This window comes from Tenrec ecaudatus, chromosome 5, assembly GCF_050624435.1.
Source record: "Tenrec ecaudatus isolate mTenEca1 chromosome 5, mTenEca1.hap1, whole genome shotgun sequence".
Classification (NCBI taxonomy): Eukaryota; Metazoa; Chordata; class Mammalia; order Afrosoricida; family Tenrecidae; genus Tenrec; species Tenrec ecaudatus.
The window spans coordinates 97,089,227-97,106,435 of NC_134534.1; the positions used below are offsets into that span (position 1 = coordinate 97,089,227).

General features: G+C 37.6%; 1 pseudogene; it reads left to right on the plus strand.

Moving 5' to 3' along the window:
• The window catches only part of LOC142449199 (small ubiquitin-related modifier 1-like), a 41,961-nt pseudogene extending 26,792 nt beyond the window's left edge, over positions 1-15,169 (plus strand).
• The last annotated feature ends 2,040 nt before the right edge of the window (positions 15,170-17,209 follow it).

Here is a 17,209-nt window from a genome sequence, read left to right on the forward strand (position 1 = left end):
TGTCGATGGAGGTTCTTCCATTGAAAATAACAATTTTCTTATTTTGAAATGTCAGTAAACACTTAGTCCAACCGATTAACAGGATTTTGTTTTTGCTTGAAGCATCTAGAAGAGGGGCTAGGGGATAAATGTACCCTTAGATGGTATAAATCTCAGATAAATCTCAGATAAAGGGTGAGAGATGAAAATCCAACTCTTTGTCAGCTATCACATTTTGAAACTCACAAAGAGATAAGGTTTCATCTCTCACATAGTTGATGCTGCTTTGTGTTAAAAGGCATATCCCCATCAGACTCCTAAACCGAGGCCCAAGAGGAAGCTTGATATTAGCAAGCATGCAAAGGCAAGCTGCACTGTGCTTTGCTTAATGAGTGTTGCTGCAGATAAAGACATTGCAACAATCTCAGTGAAGCTGAACTCATGGATAGATTGTCATTTAAAAGCACAGTCAAATTGCCTTAAAGGTAAGCCATCCTACTGAACTACAAACATCTCGAATAGAGTTGTCACCTAAATGCTTATGTAATTTCAGCCCTGAAGGCTGCCTGTCATTTGCTATCAGGTCATGTTTCATTGATAGATTTAAAAAGTAATAAAAAAATTTTGTATTTTTGAAACCTGTCTCTTTGCTGTAGTCCGCGTGTGTATGTTGCGTGTTTATTTTTGAATTTATCAGCTAAGTATCATTTTTCTTTAGGACTAATATATGTGTGTGATTTGTTTTCTTTTGCTTACAGTAAAGGTAGCTTTTACTATCAGCTTTATTGAGGCATAATGAACATACCATAAAACTTGTGGGCTTTAGTAAATTAACAGACTTTAGTATATTATCACCACGTTCTAATTTTAGAACATTCTTTTCACTCCCCAAACAAATCCTGTACCCATGAGCAATCATTTTACATAATACTGTCATAGGACATATGGACTTATTCTTGCCTTCCTTCACTTAGTTTAATGTTGTCAAGGGGCATTCATGTTGTAATATAAATCAGGTCAATATTCCTTTTTATGAATCAATTACATGATATTGTATGGCTACTCCACATGTGATTAGCTACCCATCAACTGATGTGTCATTTATACATTTTGATTGGTAGAAATAACATTCCTCTTAAGAATAGAATTGTTGAATCATATAGTAACTAAATTAATATTTTGAGGAACTGATAAATTATTCTCCAAAATCATTGCACCATTTAAAAAGCTGGTAAGCAATGAATAAAAATGCCAATTTCAACCTTTCACACGATACTCACTAACATTTGTTATTGTATGTTTATTATTTTGTTTTATTTTAGTCATCCAAGAGGGTGTCAAGTGGTGACTTAATTGCTAATGGATAAGGATCCCTGGTGTCCTAGTGGGTTATAAATTGGTGGATAACCGCAAGGTCAGAAGTTCCAATCTACCATGCAGTCTATAAGAGAAAAACGAAGCTTTCCACCCCTGTAATGATTTTCAGCATCAGAAACTCAAAGGGGTAACTCAACTCTGTATTATAGGGCTGTTATGAACCATAAGCAACCCTTTTTTTTGTAATCGTTTTATTAGGGGTTCATACAACTCTTATCGCAATCCATCCATACATCAATTGTTTAACTCACACTTGTACATTTATTGCCCTCATCATTCTCAATACATTTGCTCTCCACCTAAGCCCCTGACATCAGCTCCTCATTTTCCCCCTCCTTCCCCACTCCCCCCTCCCTCATGAACCCTTGATAACTTATAAATTATTATTTTCTCATATCTTGCTCTGTCTGACGTCTGCTTTCACCCACTTTTCTGTTGTCCGAACCCCAGGGAGGAGGTCACATGTAGATCCTTGTAATCGGTCCCCCTTTATAACCCTCCCTCCCTCGACCCTCCCAGTATGACCACTCACACCACTGGCCCTGAAGGGATCATCCACCTTGGATTCCCTGTGGTTCCAGTTCCTATCTGTACCAGTGTAGATCCTCTGATCTAGCCAGATTTGTAAGACAGAATTAGGATCATGATAGTGGAGGAGTAGGAAGCATTTAGGAACTAGAGGAAAATTGGATGTGTCATCATTGCTATATCATACCCTGACTGGCTCATCTCCTCCCCGAGACCCTTCTGTAAAGGGATATGCAGTGGCCTACAAATGGGCTTGAGTCTTCACTCCACACTCCCCCCTCCCTCATTCACTATGGTAAGATTTTTTTGTTCTGATGATGCCTGATCCTTTCGACACTTCATGGTCACACAGGCTGGTGTGGTTCTTCCATGTGGGCTTTGTGGCTTCTGAGCTAGATGGTCACTTGTTTACCTTCAAGCTTTTAAAAACCCAAACACTGTCTTTTGACAGCCGGGCACCATCAGCTTTCTTCACCACATTTGCTTGTGCACACATTTGTCTTCAGCGATCATATAAGGGAGGTGAGCACATAATGCTAGGACTTTTTTTGTTCTTCGATGCCTGATAACTGATCCCTTGACACCTTGTGAGCAACAGGGTGGTGTTCTTCCATGTGGGCTCTGTTGCTTCTGAGCTACATGGCCACTTGCTTACCTTCAAACTTTAAGGACTCCAGGCATCATCAGCTTTCTTCACCACATTTGCTTATTCACCCACTGTGTCTTCAGTGGTTGTGTTAGGATGGTGAGCATTATAGAATGCCAATTTAATAGAAGGAAGTATTCTTTCATTGAGGGAGTACTTGAGTGGAGTCCCAATATCCTTCTGTTACCTTAATATTAAACCTATAAACATATGCACATAGATCTATTTCCCCATCCTCATATATAAATATATTTGCATATGTAGATGCCTCTATAAATGCCTTTTGCCTCCTAACTCTTTCCTCTATTTCCTTTGCCTTTCCTCTTGTCCCACTGTCATGCTCAGTTTTCATTTGGATTTCAGTAATTCCTCTTGGTTGCATTACCCTGATCACACCCTACCAGGCCGCCTATACCCTCCTCATCACTGATTTGGATTACTTGTTGTTCCCTTTCCCTAGGTTTGTTAACACTACTACCCCTCCCCTCACCTCCCCCTCTCCCATGGCCCCGCCCCCAGAACTGTCAATCCAGTTGTTTTCTCCTCCAGATTGTCCAGCCTTTCTTATTTTGACAGACCTGCAGAAATAATAACATGCACAAAAACAAGACAGAGCAAAACCAACAACAATATACAACAAAACAACAATAGACCAAAGGCAGAAAACAAAACATAGCACAACAAGAAAGAAAAGCTTGCAGTTAGTTCAAGGACTGTCTTTTGGCTTTTAGGAGTGTTTTCCAGTCCAGTCTGTTGGAGCATTATGCCCTGGCTTCAAAGTCCAACTTCAGCATTCTCTGGGGACCTTGCTGCTCCATTCCCTTGCTGTTCTGTTGCACCCCCTTAGTGTTTTGCCTCGTTGTGGTGGAATCAGATTTGGCGCAATTCGCACACTGTGTCTCCGGGGTTGTCCCCTGTAGGACTAAGGGTCAGTGAGGGAAGTCATGTCTCATAGTGGGACCAGTCATGTGGTCCTCTCTGTGGACTGGCTGCTCTAATAGAGAACATCGTCCTCAAAGCCTGATGGACCAGGATGTGCTCCACTCTTTCCTCCTCCCCCTTCATCTGCTCCCATGTGCTCTGATCAGATATGTCCCTCTCCCGGAGATGCAGATTCAATGCTATCCTTTGAAGTAAATTATTCTGTGGGGAGGGACAGGTGTCCACGTGGTAGTTGGGATTGGGGCCAGCCCCTCAGATGTCTCCACTGGTTCCCTACAATATGTATCCCTATATTTGGTCTGGTCCCTGCCATACTACCTGGTCCTCATTCCAGGAATGTTTGTATACAGTAACTTTTTCTTTGTGTCCTTTTTGCATTTTTTTTAAAAAGCTTACCTAAGCGGACTTATGTTGTGCTTGTCCTTTTGCACTTGGCTTACTTCACTTAGCATGATTTCCTCCATTTCTTCCCATGCCGCTATGTGCTTCATACGTTCATCACTGCTTCCTAGCGATGCATAGTACTCCATTGTATGTATGTACCACAGCTTTTTAAACCAATCATCAGTTAATGGAAATTTGGGTTGTTTCCATCTCCTTACAATTGTGAACTGTCCCGCAATGAACATTGGAGCACAGATGTCTGGTTGTGGTTTGTTTCTTGCCTCCTCTGGGTATATGCCCAGTAGGGGGATTGCTGGGTAGTATGGTAATCGATTTTCATCTGTTTTAGATATCACCAGATCAATTTCCATAGTGGCTGTACATACCTACAGGTCCACTAGCAGTGGATGAGAGTTCCTGTCTCCCACAGCCCCTCCAACACTTGTTGTTTTGTGATTTTTTGAATTGGGCTACCTTTGAGGGTGTCAGGTGGTACCTCACTGCTGTTTTAATTTGCATTCTCTTATGGCCAAACATCGGGAATATTTCCTCATATGTTTTTAGCCATTTGGATTTCTGCCCCTGTGAAATTCTGTTCATGTCCCACCTCCTCAGGGGGCAATTAGGTGTTTTTTTTCTTTTTGGAAGCTTGCACAGTATTATTGATTTTAGTTATAAGGCCTTTGTCTGATGTGTCATTGCTAAAGATGTTTTCCCAGTCCATGGACCCTCTTATTACTCTCTTGTTGAATTCTTTCGATGTACACAGGTGTTTTTACCATTTGTCAATTTGTATATCCCATTTGTCAATTTGTGCCTCCTCTTTGTTCGTGTCCTTCCCTATTTCTGACAGCCTGTGTATTCCCTGCGCCAAAGTTCTCAAGTTGGTCCCAATTCCCTCATTGATGGCCCTAATAGTTTGGGGTTTAACTTCAAGTTCTGTGATTCTCCTTGAGTTTATTCTTGTGCATGGAGTGAGATAGGGGTCGTGCTTCATTTTCATGCAGGTAAATATCCATTTTTTCCAGCACCACTTGTTAAAGAGGGCATCTACTTCCCATTCAACTTTTTTTGGGCCCTTATCAAAAATCAGTTGTGTGCATGCTGATGATTTTATTTCTGGTTTTAAGTTCTTTTCCATTGGTCTGAGTATCTGTCATTGTATCAATACTATGTGGTTTTGACAACTGTGGCTGTATAGTATGTGCTAAAGTCAGGTAAAGCAAGCCCTCCCACTATGTCCTTCTTCTTGAGGAGTTCTCCGCTAATTCTGGACTTCTTCCCTCTCCATGTGAAGTTGGTAATCAGTTTTTCCATTTCTTTGAAGGAAGATGAGTGTAATTGTATCAGGGTTGCATTAAACTTATATAGTGCCTTAGGCAGAACTGACATCTTTACTATATTGAGTCTTACAATCCAGGAGCATGGGATATTTTTCCATTTGTTGAGGTCGCTCTTGGATTCTTGTAATAGTGTTCTGTAGTTTTCACCATATAGATCTTTTGTTCTTTTAGTCCGGTATAGCCCTAGATATTTGAATTTGTGTTTGGCTATTATGAAGAGTACCACTTTTTTGATGTCCTCTTCTGCGATCTTATCCCATGTGTATAGCAGTCCAATTGACTTCTGCTTGCTGATCTTCAATCCTGCCACTATGTCAAACTCCTCTATTGCTTCCAGTACTCCACTTGTGGAGCTTTTGGGATTTTCCATATATCAAATCATATCATCTGCAAAAGGATAGTTTCATCTTTTCCTTCCCCAGATGAATACCTTTGATGTCTTTTCTTTGCATTTTGCTGTTAGTTAAAACATCCAGCACAATATTAAATAAGATTGGGGACAAGGGCATCCTTGTCTGGTCCCCTTTTCAGTGGGATTGTTTTAGTCTTTTTTCCATTGACTACCACGTTGGCTGTTGGTTTTTCATATACAGCTTGTATTGTCTTGAGAAATTTTCCTTCCATTCTTATCTTCTCAAGTGTCTTAAATAGGAATTGGTGTTTCGATGTTGTCGAATGCTTTTTCTGCATCTATCTATATTATCATGTGGTTCTTGTAGTTTTTCATGTCAATGTGATGAATAATATTAATGGTCTTTCATATGTTGAACCATTCCTGCATGCCTGGTATGAATCCCACTTGGTCATGGTGAATTATTTGTTTTACATACTTTTGTATTCTATTGGCCAATATTTTGTTATGGATTTTTGCATCGATATTCATTAGGGATATAGGTATCTAGTTCTCGATTCTTGTGGGATCCTTGCCCGGTTTTGGTATCAGAGTTATACTAGCTTCATAAAAGGAATTCGGGAGTTTGCCATCTTTTTCTATGTTCTGGAAGAGTTTTTGTAGGATTGATGTTAGTTCTTCCCTAAATGCTTGGTAGAATTCTCCAGGGAAGCCATCTGGTCCAGGGGATTTTTTGCTGTTAATCCCTTGACAACATTGTCTATTTCTTTTATTGCTATGAGACTGTTGAGATTCTTGAGGTCCATAGAGGATAGTCTAGGGAGGGATTGTTTTTCCCAGAATTGTTCCATGTTTTCCAAGTTGAATTCATTGGCATACAATCCTTCATAGTAATGTGTAATTATCCTTTGCTTTCATTAGGGTCTCTTGTGATGACCTATCTTTCATCCCTTATTCTTGCTATTGAAATTTGTTCCACATTTCTTTGGTTAAATTTGCCATTCTGTTTATTCTTTCAAAAAAACAACTTTTAGCAGCATTAATTTTTACATAGTTTTCTTATTTTCCCTTTCCTGAATCTCAGCCCTGATATATATATATATGTATATATATATACATATATATATATATATATTTGCTATTAGTAGGGTTGTCCTGCTGACAAAAAAAGTGTGCTAAAAACTTGGGTTCAGCTTATACATGGGTCAGTGGTACCCCAGTGAGGTGTAACATTTTGCTGGGACCCCCCCCCCCAGGTAATGGGGCAAGCACCCATTATCTCGCAGGTGATTGCCATTTGTTCATTCAAAGCCCGCTGACACTGCAGGGCTTTGAATGTTTACTCACATCTAACTAATCAGAGCCGTCCTATGACATGGACGGCTCCAATTTGCAGAAGCACCGGTAGTGATTCACTTATGCTGGCAGCTGAACTGGTAAGGATGTGTCTGTGGCTGCACTCTGTCTCTCCTTTCTGGTCTCTGTGTTAATTCACATCCTGCATTCCCCACCCGCATGGACTTCCCGGCTAAGACGTCATAGGGGCAGGGGGCATTAGCATGAAAGTTCTTCTTCAAAGTCTTGTTTTTTATCCTATTAGAAATGCATACTCTTGAACCAAAACAAAAATTCCGGTCATATGAGGCTGGTTTCAAAATGAAGGTTGGGTCAAGAGCAGAAGAGAGCAATAACAGTACTGCAAGTAGGAATTCTGAGTTGACAAAAAGCAAGTGAGGGAGTGGCGGAAAATGAAGGCTGACTTGGAACAGATTCCAAAAGCTAAAATAGCTCATCATGGTTTAACATCTTTTTATGGGGCTCTAGAGAGTGAATTGCATAAATGGGCTATAGAGTGTCGTCAAAATGGTTACTGTGTAACACTCATGGGAATCTGCATACATGCTCTACAACTGGCTAATGATGACAAATATAAAGCACCAGGCATTGAAAAATTTGCTGTGTCAGCAGGATGGTGTACCCGCTTCATGAATAGGTTTGGCTTACTATGTTTGAGACAAAGAACAAAGATTTCCCAGAAATTGCCACAAGACCTTGAAGAAAAAATTATGTCATTCCAGTCATTTATTATAAAACAAAGAAGGATTTATAATTATGACCTGACAGATATTGGGAATATGGATGAAACTGCCATGACTTTTGATCTTCCAAGCAACAGAACTGTGGTAAGTGTAGGAGAAAAAAACATTTTTCTCAAAACCACAGGAAATTTTAAAAAAAACACTTTACAGTTGTTCTATCATGTTTGGCTAATGGAACTAAGCTGTGTCCTGCCATTATTTTTAAAAGAAAGACCTTGCCTAAAAAGATCAATTTCCCACCAAGAACTACTGTGCATGCACATGTTAAAGGCTGGATGGATGAAGATGGAACAAAAAAATGGCTGGAAGAAAGTTGGAACCAATGACCAGGAGTAGCCTTAAAGAAAAAGCCATTGTTACTTGTTTGGGATATGTTCAGAGCCCACCTATCAGATGACATAAAAAAATTGGCAAAATCTAGTAAAGTTACTTTAGCCATTATTCCAGGTGGGCTTATATCTATACTGCAGCCTCTGGATGTATCTTTGAATAAGCCTTTTAAAGACCGTGTGCGAAGGCTGTGCATGAATGGATGTCATCTGGTCAAGCCCGACTAATAAAAGGAGGAAATCTTATGAAGCCTGACATAGAGTTAATAGCAAAGTGGGTTCGAGATGCATGGGAAGACATTCCAGAAGGCATGGTGCGACGTACCTTCCAGAAATGTAGTATTAGTAAGGCTATGGATGGCAGTGAAGACTGCACTTTGTATGAAAATGACAGCAGTGATGGTGATGAAGGCGATCTCAGTGAGGACAGCGTCTATGATGACTTCACACCAGCTGAAGCTCTGCATTGGGATACGGATGATGATGAGGAATCCAGTTTTGAAGGATTTTAACTCTTTACATTTTAGCTTGGTTGCTGATTGAGCTCAGGGAATAGTACTCTTAAGGCATCATTGTTGATACCTTATTGTTTTAGTTGAACCTATTTTCCACTTACTGTGCTGGTTTACTAATGTTAAATGACTTGTCCTTTTATTTATGTTTTTTTATTTAAAATAGATATTAAAATACATTTCCCCACTGATGTCTCAATTTTCAGTAATTTTATTTTCATTTGTTTTGATTATTGAAACTCATCAAGAGCTTCTGTATTTTCCACCCTAGGTTTATACTCCAGTCAGTCTGTTTTTCTGGTTTCCCACGTAATATATTAGATATGTCGGCTTATACTCGGGTCAGCTTATATTCGAGTGTATATGGTAATTTCATTTAATGATTGTTTTAAAGCAATGAAAATAATATGTTTGAGGCACTATGACAAATTCTGATTCTAAGGCATTAAAATCATGCCAAGAACATTCTTCTAAAATCATTAGTGGTTCCTAAATTTGCTTGGATTTTGTGCCCCTTTATATTTTTTATTTATATGTGATAAATTATATATGCTTTCATTGAGATAACAAAAATACATTAAGCATATATTATGTGCCAGGATCTCATCTTTCTCTATGAGGATTTTTATCTAAGATCGTGAACAAAGTAACCTGCTGACATTTTCTATGAATGTAAACTGTGTGTGTGTGTGTGTGTGTGTGTGTGTGTGTGTGTGTGTGTGTGTGTGTGTGTGGTGGTGGTGGTGGTCGTGGAGTCTCTCCCATAGAGTCATTTCTAAAGCATAGTAAGCCTACAGTACAGAGTAGAACTGCCCCTGTGGGTTTCTGAGACTGTAAATCTTTATGAGAGTAGAAAGTCTCATCTTTCTCCCTCTAAGTGGTGGATGGTTTCAAACTTCTGACCTTGTAGTAGCAGCCTAACATGCACCACCAATATGCCCCAGGGCTGTGTGTGTGTGTTTTGTTAAATTATTTAATTTTACTTGCTGCAGTGCTGGAGAAGAATATTGAAAGCACCATGAACTGCTGAAAAGACAAACCGATCTGTCCAGGAAGAAGTACAGCCAGAATGATCCTTAGAGATAAACGTGCTGAGACTCTGTCTAATATTTTTTGGACATGTTGTCAGGAAAGGCCAGTCCCTGGAGATGGGCATCCTGTTGGGTAATGTAGAGAGACAGTGAAAAAGGAGAAGGTCCTCAAAGATAAGAATTGACTCAGTGACTGCAACAACAGACTCAAGCACAGGAAGGTGCAAGTCTGTTGGGTGTTTCATTCTGGTTTGCAGATGGTTGCTATGGGTCAGAACCAAGCTGATGGCACCTACATGCAACAAAGTTTTCCAGAATCAGAACCTACGTTAAGTTGCCAAATATTGGGTAAGACATGAGTCCTCATTCAAGTGGTTTGCACCTTAAAACTAGAGCTGCAAAGTCAGCAAACAGTACTCTTGGGTGTTACAGGACAAGTCTCTAATAAGGTGCCAAACAATTGTGAAGCTGAGTGATGACAATATCTAGCTATTTTCATAGTTGCTCTTGTTGTTGGATGCCATTACGTTACTTTGGACCCATTCTGTCCCCAGATGACAAGTTAAGACTGCCATTGTGGGTTTTTGAGACTGTAATTATTTAAGGGAGTAGAAGCCTCATATTTCTCCCTTGGAGCAGCTGGTAGTTTTGAACTCCTAACCTTGTACTTAGCAGCCCACCTCATAATGACCACTACCCAACCAGAGCTACTCTATATCTTAACAAAACTGTAAAAAATAGTTAAGTAGATTCAAGCAGTGGGTCACAAAATGGCAATGAAAATAACTATATTACATTCAATTCAAAAACATAAACTCCAAACTAAATTCATTGCTATTGAGTTGATTTCCATTCCTGGTGACTGTATAAGACTGGGTTGAACTGATCCCAGGGTTTCCTAAATGTAAAGCTTTATGGAATAGAAAACCTCATCTTTCTCAACAAGAGTGACTACTGGGTTGAAAGTGCCTACCTTTCAGTTAACAGCCCAACATGGAACCCCCTATGCCACCAGAGCTCATTTACCGTGGCTTTAAAAAGGGGGAAGTGGGTGGAAAAAAACACTGCCTTTTTGAATTTCTGAGAATTTAAATTTTTAAAGAAGCAGAGAGCTTCACCTTTGGCCAAAGGCCATATAGTGGGTTTGATCTGCTGGCCTTGTGATGAGCAGTCAATATGTAACCCACTACACTTCCAGGGATCCTTGTGCACCCACATAGACTACTCTTTTTTTAAAACATTTTATTAGGGGCTCATACAACTCTTATCACAATCCATACATACATCAATTGTATAAAGCACATCTGTACATTCTTTGCCCTAATCATTTTCGAAGCATTTGCTCTCCACTTAGCCCTTTACATCAGGACCACTCTTAATAAACAAAATAATTTAGAGTTAAAATTAATTAAAAGTGCAATCCAATTAAATGGCATTAAAAGCAACAATGATTTTAATGCTTAAATAGGGAGGAAGATGTAAAATTTATGAAAGAGAAGTTTTTAAAGAAATTAATATGTTCTATTTTAAAAATTAATATTTTATTGTGTTTGCAGGGAACATTTACACAGCAATTATTTTCCCATCTAACAATTGCTATGACTGTGGTCCAGAGACATTAGTTACATTTTTCCCAATATTTTTTTTTAACATTTTCAACAATTCCATTCTGGATAGTTTACCTTCAGTATCATAGATTGCCAGACTAAAAACCTATTCAAGCCCAATTTTCAGAAGAAGATGTAGTATGAAGGGTATCACTGTTGACACCAGATGGATCTTGGCTCAAAGCAGACAATGCCAGACAGATGTTTTCTTGTGTTTTATTGGCTATTCAAAAGTATATGTATTATAACAAACTGGATGATATTGAGAAGAATGGGAACTCCAGAACACTTCATTGTACTGATAAGGAACCTGGACCTGGACTGAAGAGCAGTCATCCAAACAGAACTATGTTTGCATGGTTACTGCATAGTTTAATATCAAGATAGGTGTCCTTTCATCATACTTATTCAATCTGTATGCTGAGGAAATAATCTGATAAATTGAGCTATATGAAGAAGAACATAGCATTAGGATTGGATGAAGGCTTACTAAGAACCTCTAAACATATGAATGATATCGCCTTGCTTGCTGAAAATAAGAACTTGAAGCACTTGCTGATAAAGACAAGGATTGCAGTCTGCCTAATAGATCAATGTAAAGAAAACCAAAATCCTCACAATTGAATCAAAAGAAAACATCATGATAAACGGAGAAAACACTGAAATTGTCAATGATTTAATTTTGCTCAGATCCATAATCAATACTCATGGAAACAGCAGTCAAGAAATCAAACACCATAATGCATTGAGCTAATCTGCTGTACACGGCCTCTTGAAAATGCTACAGAGCAAGGATGTCACTTTGATAACTATGTTGCATTTGACCAAAGCCATTGTTTTTTATTTTTTAATCACCTCACACACACGTGAACATGGGCCAAGAAAACAAGAAAGGCTGGAGAAGAATTGATATATTTTAATTGTGGTTTTGGTGAAAATATTGAAAATATTGTGGACTTCCAGAAGAAAAAAATAAAGCCAGAATCCCCCAACCAAGGGAGGATCACAAGCCTTCATCTCATATGCTCTAGAGAGACCAGTTCCGGGAACAACGTATCAAGCACAGCAAAGAAGAACATCGTTGGAAAAGAGGGAGACCCCTGATGGGGTGGATCAACACAGTGGCTGGCACAATGGGTTCCACCAGAACAATATTTGTGAGTTTGGCAATGGACTGGGTATTGTTTCACTCTGTTGTATATAAAATCATACGAATTGGAATTGTCCCAATGGCACCTAAAATAAAAAAACCTCAACAAGAAGACCAAGACAATATATTGCTAGGAGAACTTGTCTGCAGTCCTGAGGAGATCAGAAAGACATGCTTAAATACATTTTCTTTGCATATACCTATACATGTATGAACATGTATGTATATTAGTTGCAATACTTATTTACTGTTGTATAATCAAAATTTCAAGATTTACTTTAAAAAATAGAAAAGCACTGGACAAAATTCAAGGATTTATTAGTACTTTAAATTAAATACTGGAAAGATCAAGACAATATGATGTCATAATTAATAACATATGCTAGGGAGTTAGCCATTTTTCATACAAACCCTGGCTCTGTGTCTTACTGGTTAGGACTTCAAGAAATGATTCAGCTAATTTTCCTCAAATACAGAGTAGGGATAATAATATATGCTTCTCACAACCATTTTGAGGATTAATGAGGTAATATCCAGCTTTGCATGGCGCACTATACCTACCAGCTCTTAAAAAGTACCGGCAATTATTTAATTTTAATGAAATTATTTGTAGTTGGAGGAAGAAATTGTTGCAAAGAATTATAGGAGTTGATTAGAACTCAGGCTTGATTCCTGCCAAGATCCTGCTGAGAGACAGAAGTACAAACTGAGAGACTGGCATTCATGTAGGGCAGGAGCAACAAAATGTGAGGCTGAGGTTGTAAAATAAAATAGCATGGAAGGTAAAAACCTAAAGAGCTGAGCTGAAAACCTATTAACCCACCGAAACCAAATCCACTGTCACTAGGCCAATTCGGATTCACCGTGACCCTATATAAGGTTTCCTAGACTGTAATTTTTCTGAGGACAAACCTCCTCATCTTTCTCCCTAGAAATTCTTGGTAGATTTAAACCACTGGCATTGCAATTAGTAGTCCATTGCTTACCCTGATACCAAGACTCCTTGAAAATACTCTGTGGTGAAAGATAGCATCATAAAGATTATATATATATATATATATATATAACTTTATATATATAAATATATATATAACTGGTTGTTGGGTGCTATTGAGCCAGCTCTGACTCATAGTCAATCTAGGTGCAACAGAAATAAATACTGTTTGATCTTGGTCAAGTCCCACAACTGTTGTGTTTGAGCTCATTTTTTTCAGTCAGTGTCAATCCATTTCATGCAGGGCCTTCTCCTTTGCTTCCTCCTTTTCTCTGACCCTCTGTCTGCTTTGCCAAGCCTAACATCCTTTCTCCATGACTGGTCTCTTCTTATAAGTAAATGAGATGAAATCTTGCTATCATTGCTTCTAAGGTAGTCTAACTGACTTGTTCCCAAAACATTTACTTGGCTGAAGTGATGAGGAATCACCTGCTGAAGAAAATCAAAGACTGAAGCCTGCATTACATATTATGATTCAATGTAAAGAAAATTCAAATCCTCACAACAGGACCAACAGACAGTATCATGATAAACAGAGGAGTCTTTCAATAGTCTTTGCATTGTTTTTTTCCCCTTTGGACTTTTACATTTACTGTCTAACTTTTACATGCATGTGAAGTGATTGAATATGTCACTATCAATAAAAACTACTGTTGCTGTTATTTGGCACTATCAAGTCAGTTCCAAACCATAGCAACCTTAAGCACAACAGAAGGGAAAACTGCCATCGTGTGCCATCCTTACAGTTGTTCCTATGGTTGAATGCATTGTGTAAGCCACTGTGTCCATCCATCCTTTCGAGGACCTTTCTCTTTATTGCCGCCCCTCGACTTACCAAGCCTGATGTCTTTCTCCCAAGACTGGTCTCACCCGACAATATGCCCAAAGTAGGTAAGATGAAGTCACACCATCCTTCCCTCGAAGAAGCACTCTGTCTGTACTTCTTCCAAGACAGATTCATTTGTCTTTTTGGCAGTCCATTGTACTTCAATAGATTTTGCCATTACTCAATTTTTATTAAAGCTACAAAAATTAATGCCTGAATGATGAATAACTGGGGGGGGGAGACAATAGAAACAGACCAGTAGATTATTCAGACCAACTGATAATATAGGTTATCAGACAAGGTTGTTAAGTAAAAATAAGTAATATATGCAGGATAGAAGAAAAAAGAGGTAAATATACATAATAAAATAACATAAAATATTTCAAATAAAATTTTTATACAAAAAATCCAATACATATGTTAAAGCCAATAAGAGAGAATGATAGAAACAATTAAAAGTATGTGGGAAAACAATAAATCAATAGAGGAACCGAGAGACTTAAATATACACGTGAGGCCTGGTGGGGTAATGGTCATGAGTTGAGCTGTGATACACAAGATCAGCAGTCGGAAACCATGGACTACTCTGTGAGAGAAAGACAAGACTGTCTAGTCCCATAAAGAGGCACAGTGCCAGGAACCCACAGAGGCAGATCTAACTGTCCTATCAGGTTGCTATGAGTCAGCATCGACTCCATGGCAGTGAATTTTGTTTGAGAAATATGCAACTAATAAAAATTCTAGAAAAAGAAAATGACCAAGGGGCAGTATTTGAAAAAAAATATTAAACTAAAATTTTCCATTTTGGAGTAAGAAAAAATTTTCAGATCAAACTCAAAATCATTGGACAGGATAGCTGTGAGATATACTTCAAGTTGAACATGACAACACTTCAACAGAAACTCAAAGAATCATAATGTTAAAGGTAGGCATCACCAAGGAATGCCCTCCATTTTCTATTTTAAGGTCTGAGAACTGCTGATAATTACACACCAAAAGAACTGAGAATGGAGGAAGAAAACGTAATTGGAGTTTATCAGGAACAAACAGAGGGATATTCAACAGTTTAGATATTCTTTTAATTTTTGTTTTCCCTTGATCCCTTTTCTTAATTAAAAAAAGTTTTTTGGTTTTTTTTGCAATACAGTGTTCAAAATGAAATTGAAAACAGGCGCTGCTCTTCCAAACATCTGACATTTCTATCCCTAGTGTTCATGGTGCATTAACGTTGGCTCTGGTTGTGCTGATTTTGGGTGCTCGCTCCTCAGGCCCCTTCATATGCCCTCCTCTTCTTACAAATTGAGAGAGACCACCAGGACTTGCATTCCCAGGCTTGTGGAATAAATAAGCCTGAGCATTGAAAATGTTCAAAATGACTTTCCAATGGGCCCTGAAGCTCTAGAATGTGATGTTTCACTCCTGGACTAGAATTTTCAGCAGGAGATAGAACTTTTTCAGAGAACTGAACTGTGGGGAAAATGTCCTTTCCTTAATTTGAAGCTATTTTGAAATTCTGACAGTCTGGACCAAACGAAGAGGAACATCTTGTTGGAGTCATGGTAACTAATGATGAGAGTAATGACTAATGCCCAAAAAGGACTTCACTGAAGAGACAAAGCATTTTAAATTTAAAATTAAAATTTTGCAGAAGATTCCAGAAAAGTTCTAAATGTCCTTAGCAATTAGTAAAACTATTCATGCAGAAATGAAAAATAAAAAAGTAAAAGCAACAAAATGTGTCTGGAACCAGTAAAGGAATTAATTCTAAGGGAAAATAGAAAAAGCAAGACAATTTAGAATTTTATATCCCAATACATTTTCCTTTGTAAACTAAGATAGAATAAACAAATTTGAAAGTATGCAAAACAAAAAGTTGTTAAGAAGAAATAAAAATAAAAATGTGTTCTTTTCAAATACATACAATATTAAAACCTTTCTCATATTTGGTCCCAAATAAGTTTTAATACATCTTATGGAACTGATACAATGAAGAGCATGACAACCAATCATAGAAAAATATAAATAAGAATTTAATTTTCTTAATTGTTGAAAATACCCTAGATTAAAAAAAATTAAAACAAGTTAATTATTAATTACAGGGAAAATTGCAATGAAAATGTTTAAATATTTCTGTGAAAATGTTTAAATGTTCATAAATAATCAGAGTTTGTGGGATACAGCTGAAGCAAATTTTAGATAGAAAACTATAGAAAAAATTATTTTAAAAAATTAATTTTAAAGATTAAAACAAATGAATTAATTTTTCTGATCAGTAACCTGAAAATTCTCAACCTAATTACTACAAATGAATTAAAGATGAAAATAAAGGAAGAAATAAAGAAGACAGAAAAACCAAAATAAAGACTTGATGACATACCAAAGCTTCTTACTTGAAGAATTTCTTAATCTTCAAAAACCATGTTTAAAATAATAAGTTTATAAATTCACCTAAATTAAAATTAAGCTTTTCTATTAAAAATTATATTAAAAACAAAGCTTAAAACTCATTGTTTTTCCTTTTTGAGAAAATATTTCCTAGCCATATAACTGATAAGGGTATATAATATAGAATAAAGAGAACTATATATCAAAAAAATTATTTACTACAGATATTTTTTAAATGATGAAAACTAAGAAGAGGAAACTAAAACAGCAGGAAACTAGAATGAGCAAAGCTATAGAAGACAAGATATTTAATCTCTCATATAATTTGAGAAATAAAAATTAAAGCCACTATGAGCGTCTACATGGCACATCAGAATGGGGTGGTGGTGAAATTCTGATAAAAATCGCCTACCTCATCGATGCATGAATTTTGCAGTCCCGGCACCCGTAAGAGTGCCTAGCTCCTAGGAGCCAGTCAATCAACAAACACCCACTAAGTGAATAAATAGTCACTATTTAAGTCATATAGATCAGTACATAAAATTTACATTCACACCAGGAATGGAGTTGATAATACAGGTACTAGATGCAAAGAGTGGATTAGTGTTCCACGTAGCATGAAAGGTAAGATTTGGAAAAGGCTGTTTATGATCTCAATATATCTTCTGGCAAATGGTTTTTTAACTAGCCCTGATGTTTCTAGCTCAGAAGATGAACACTTTTAA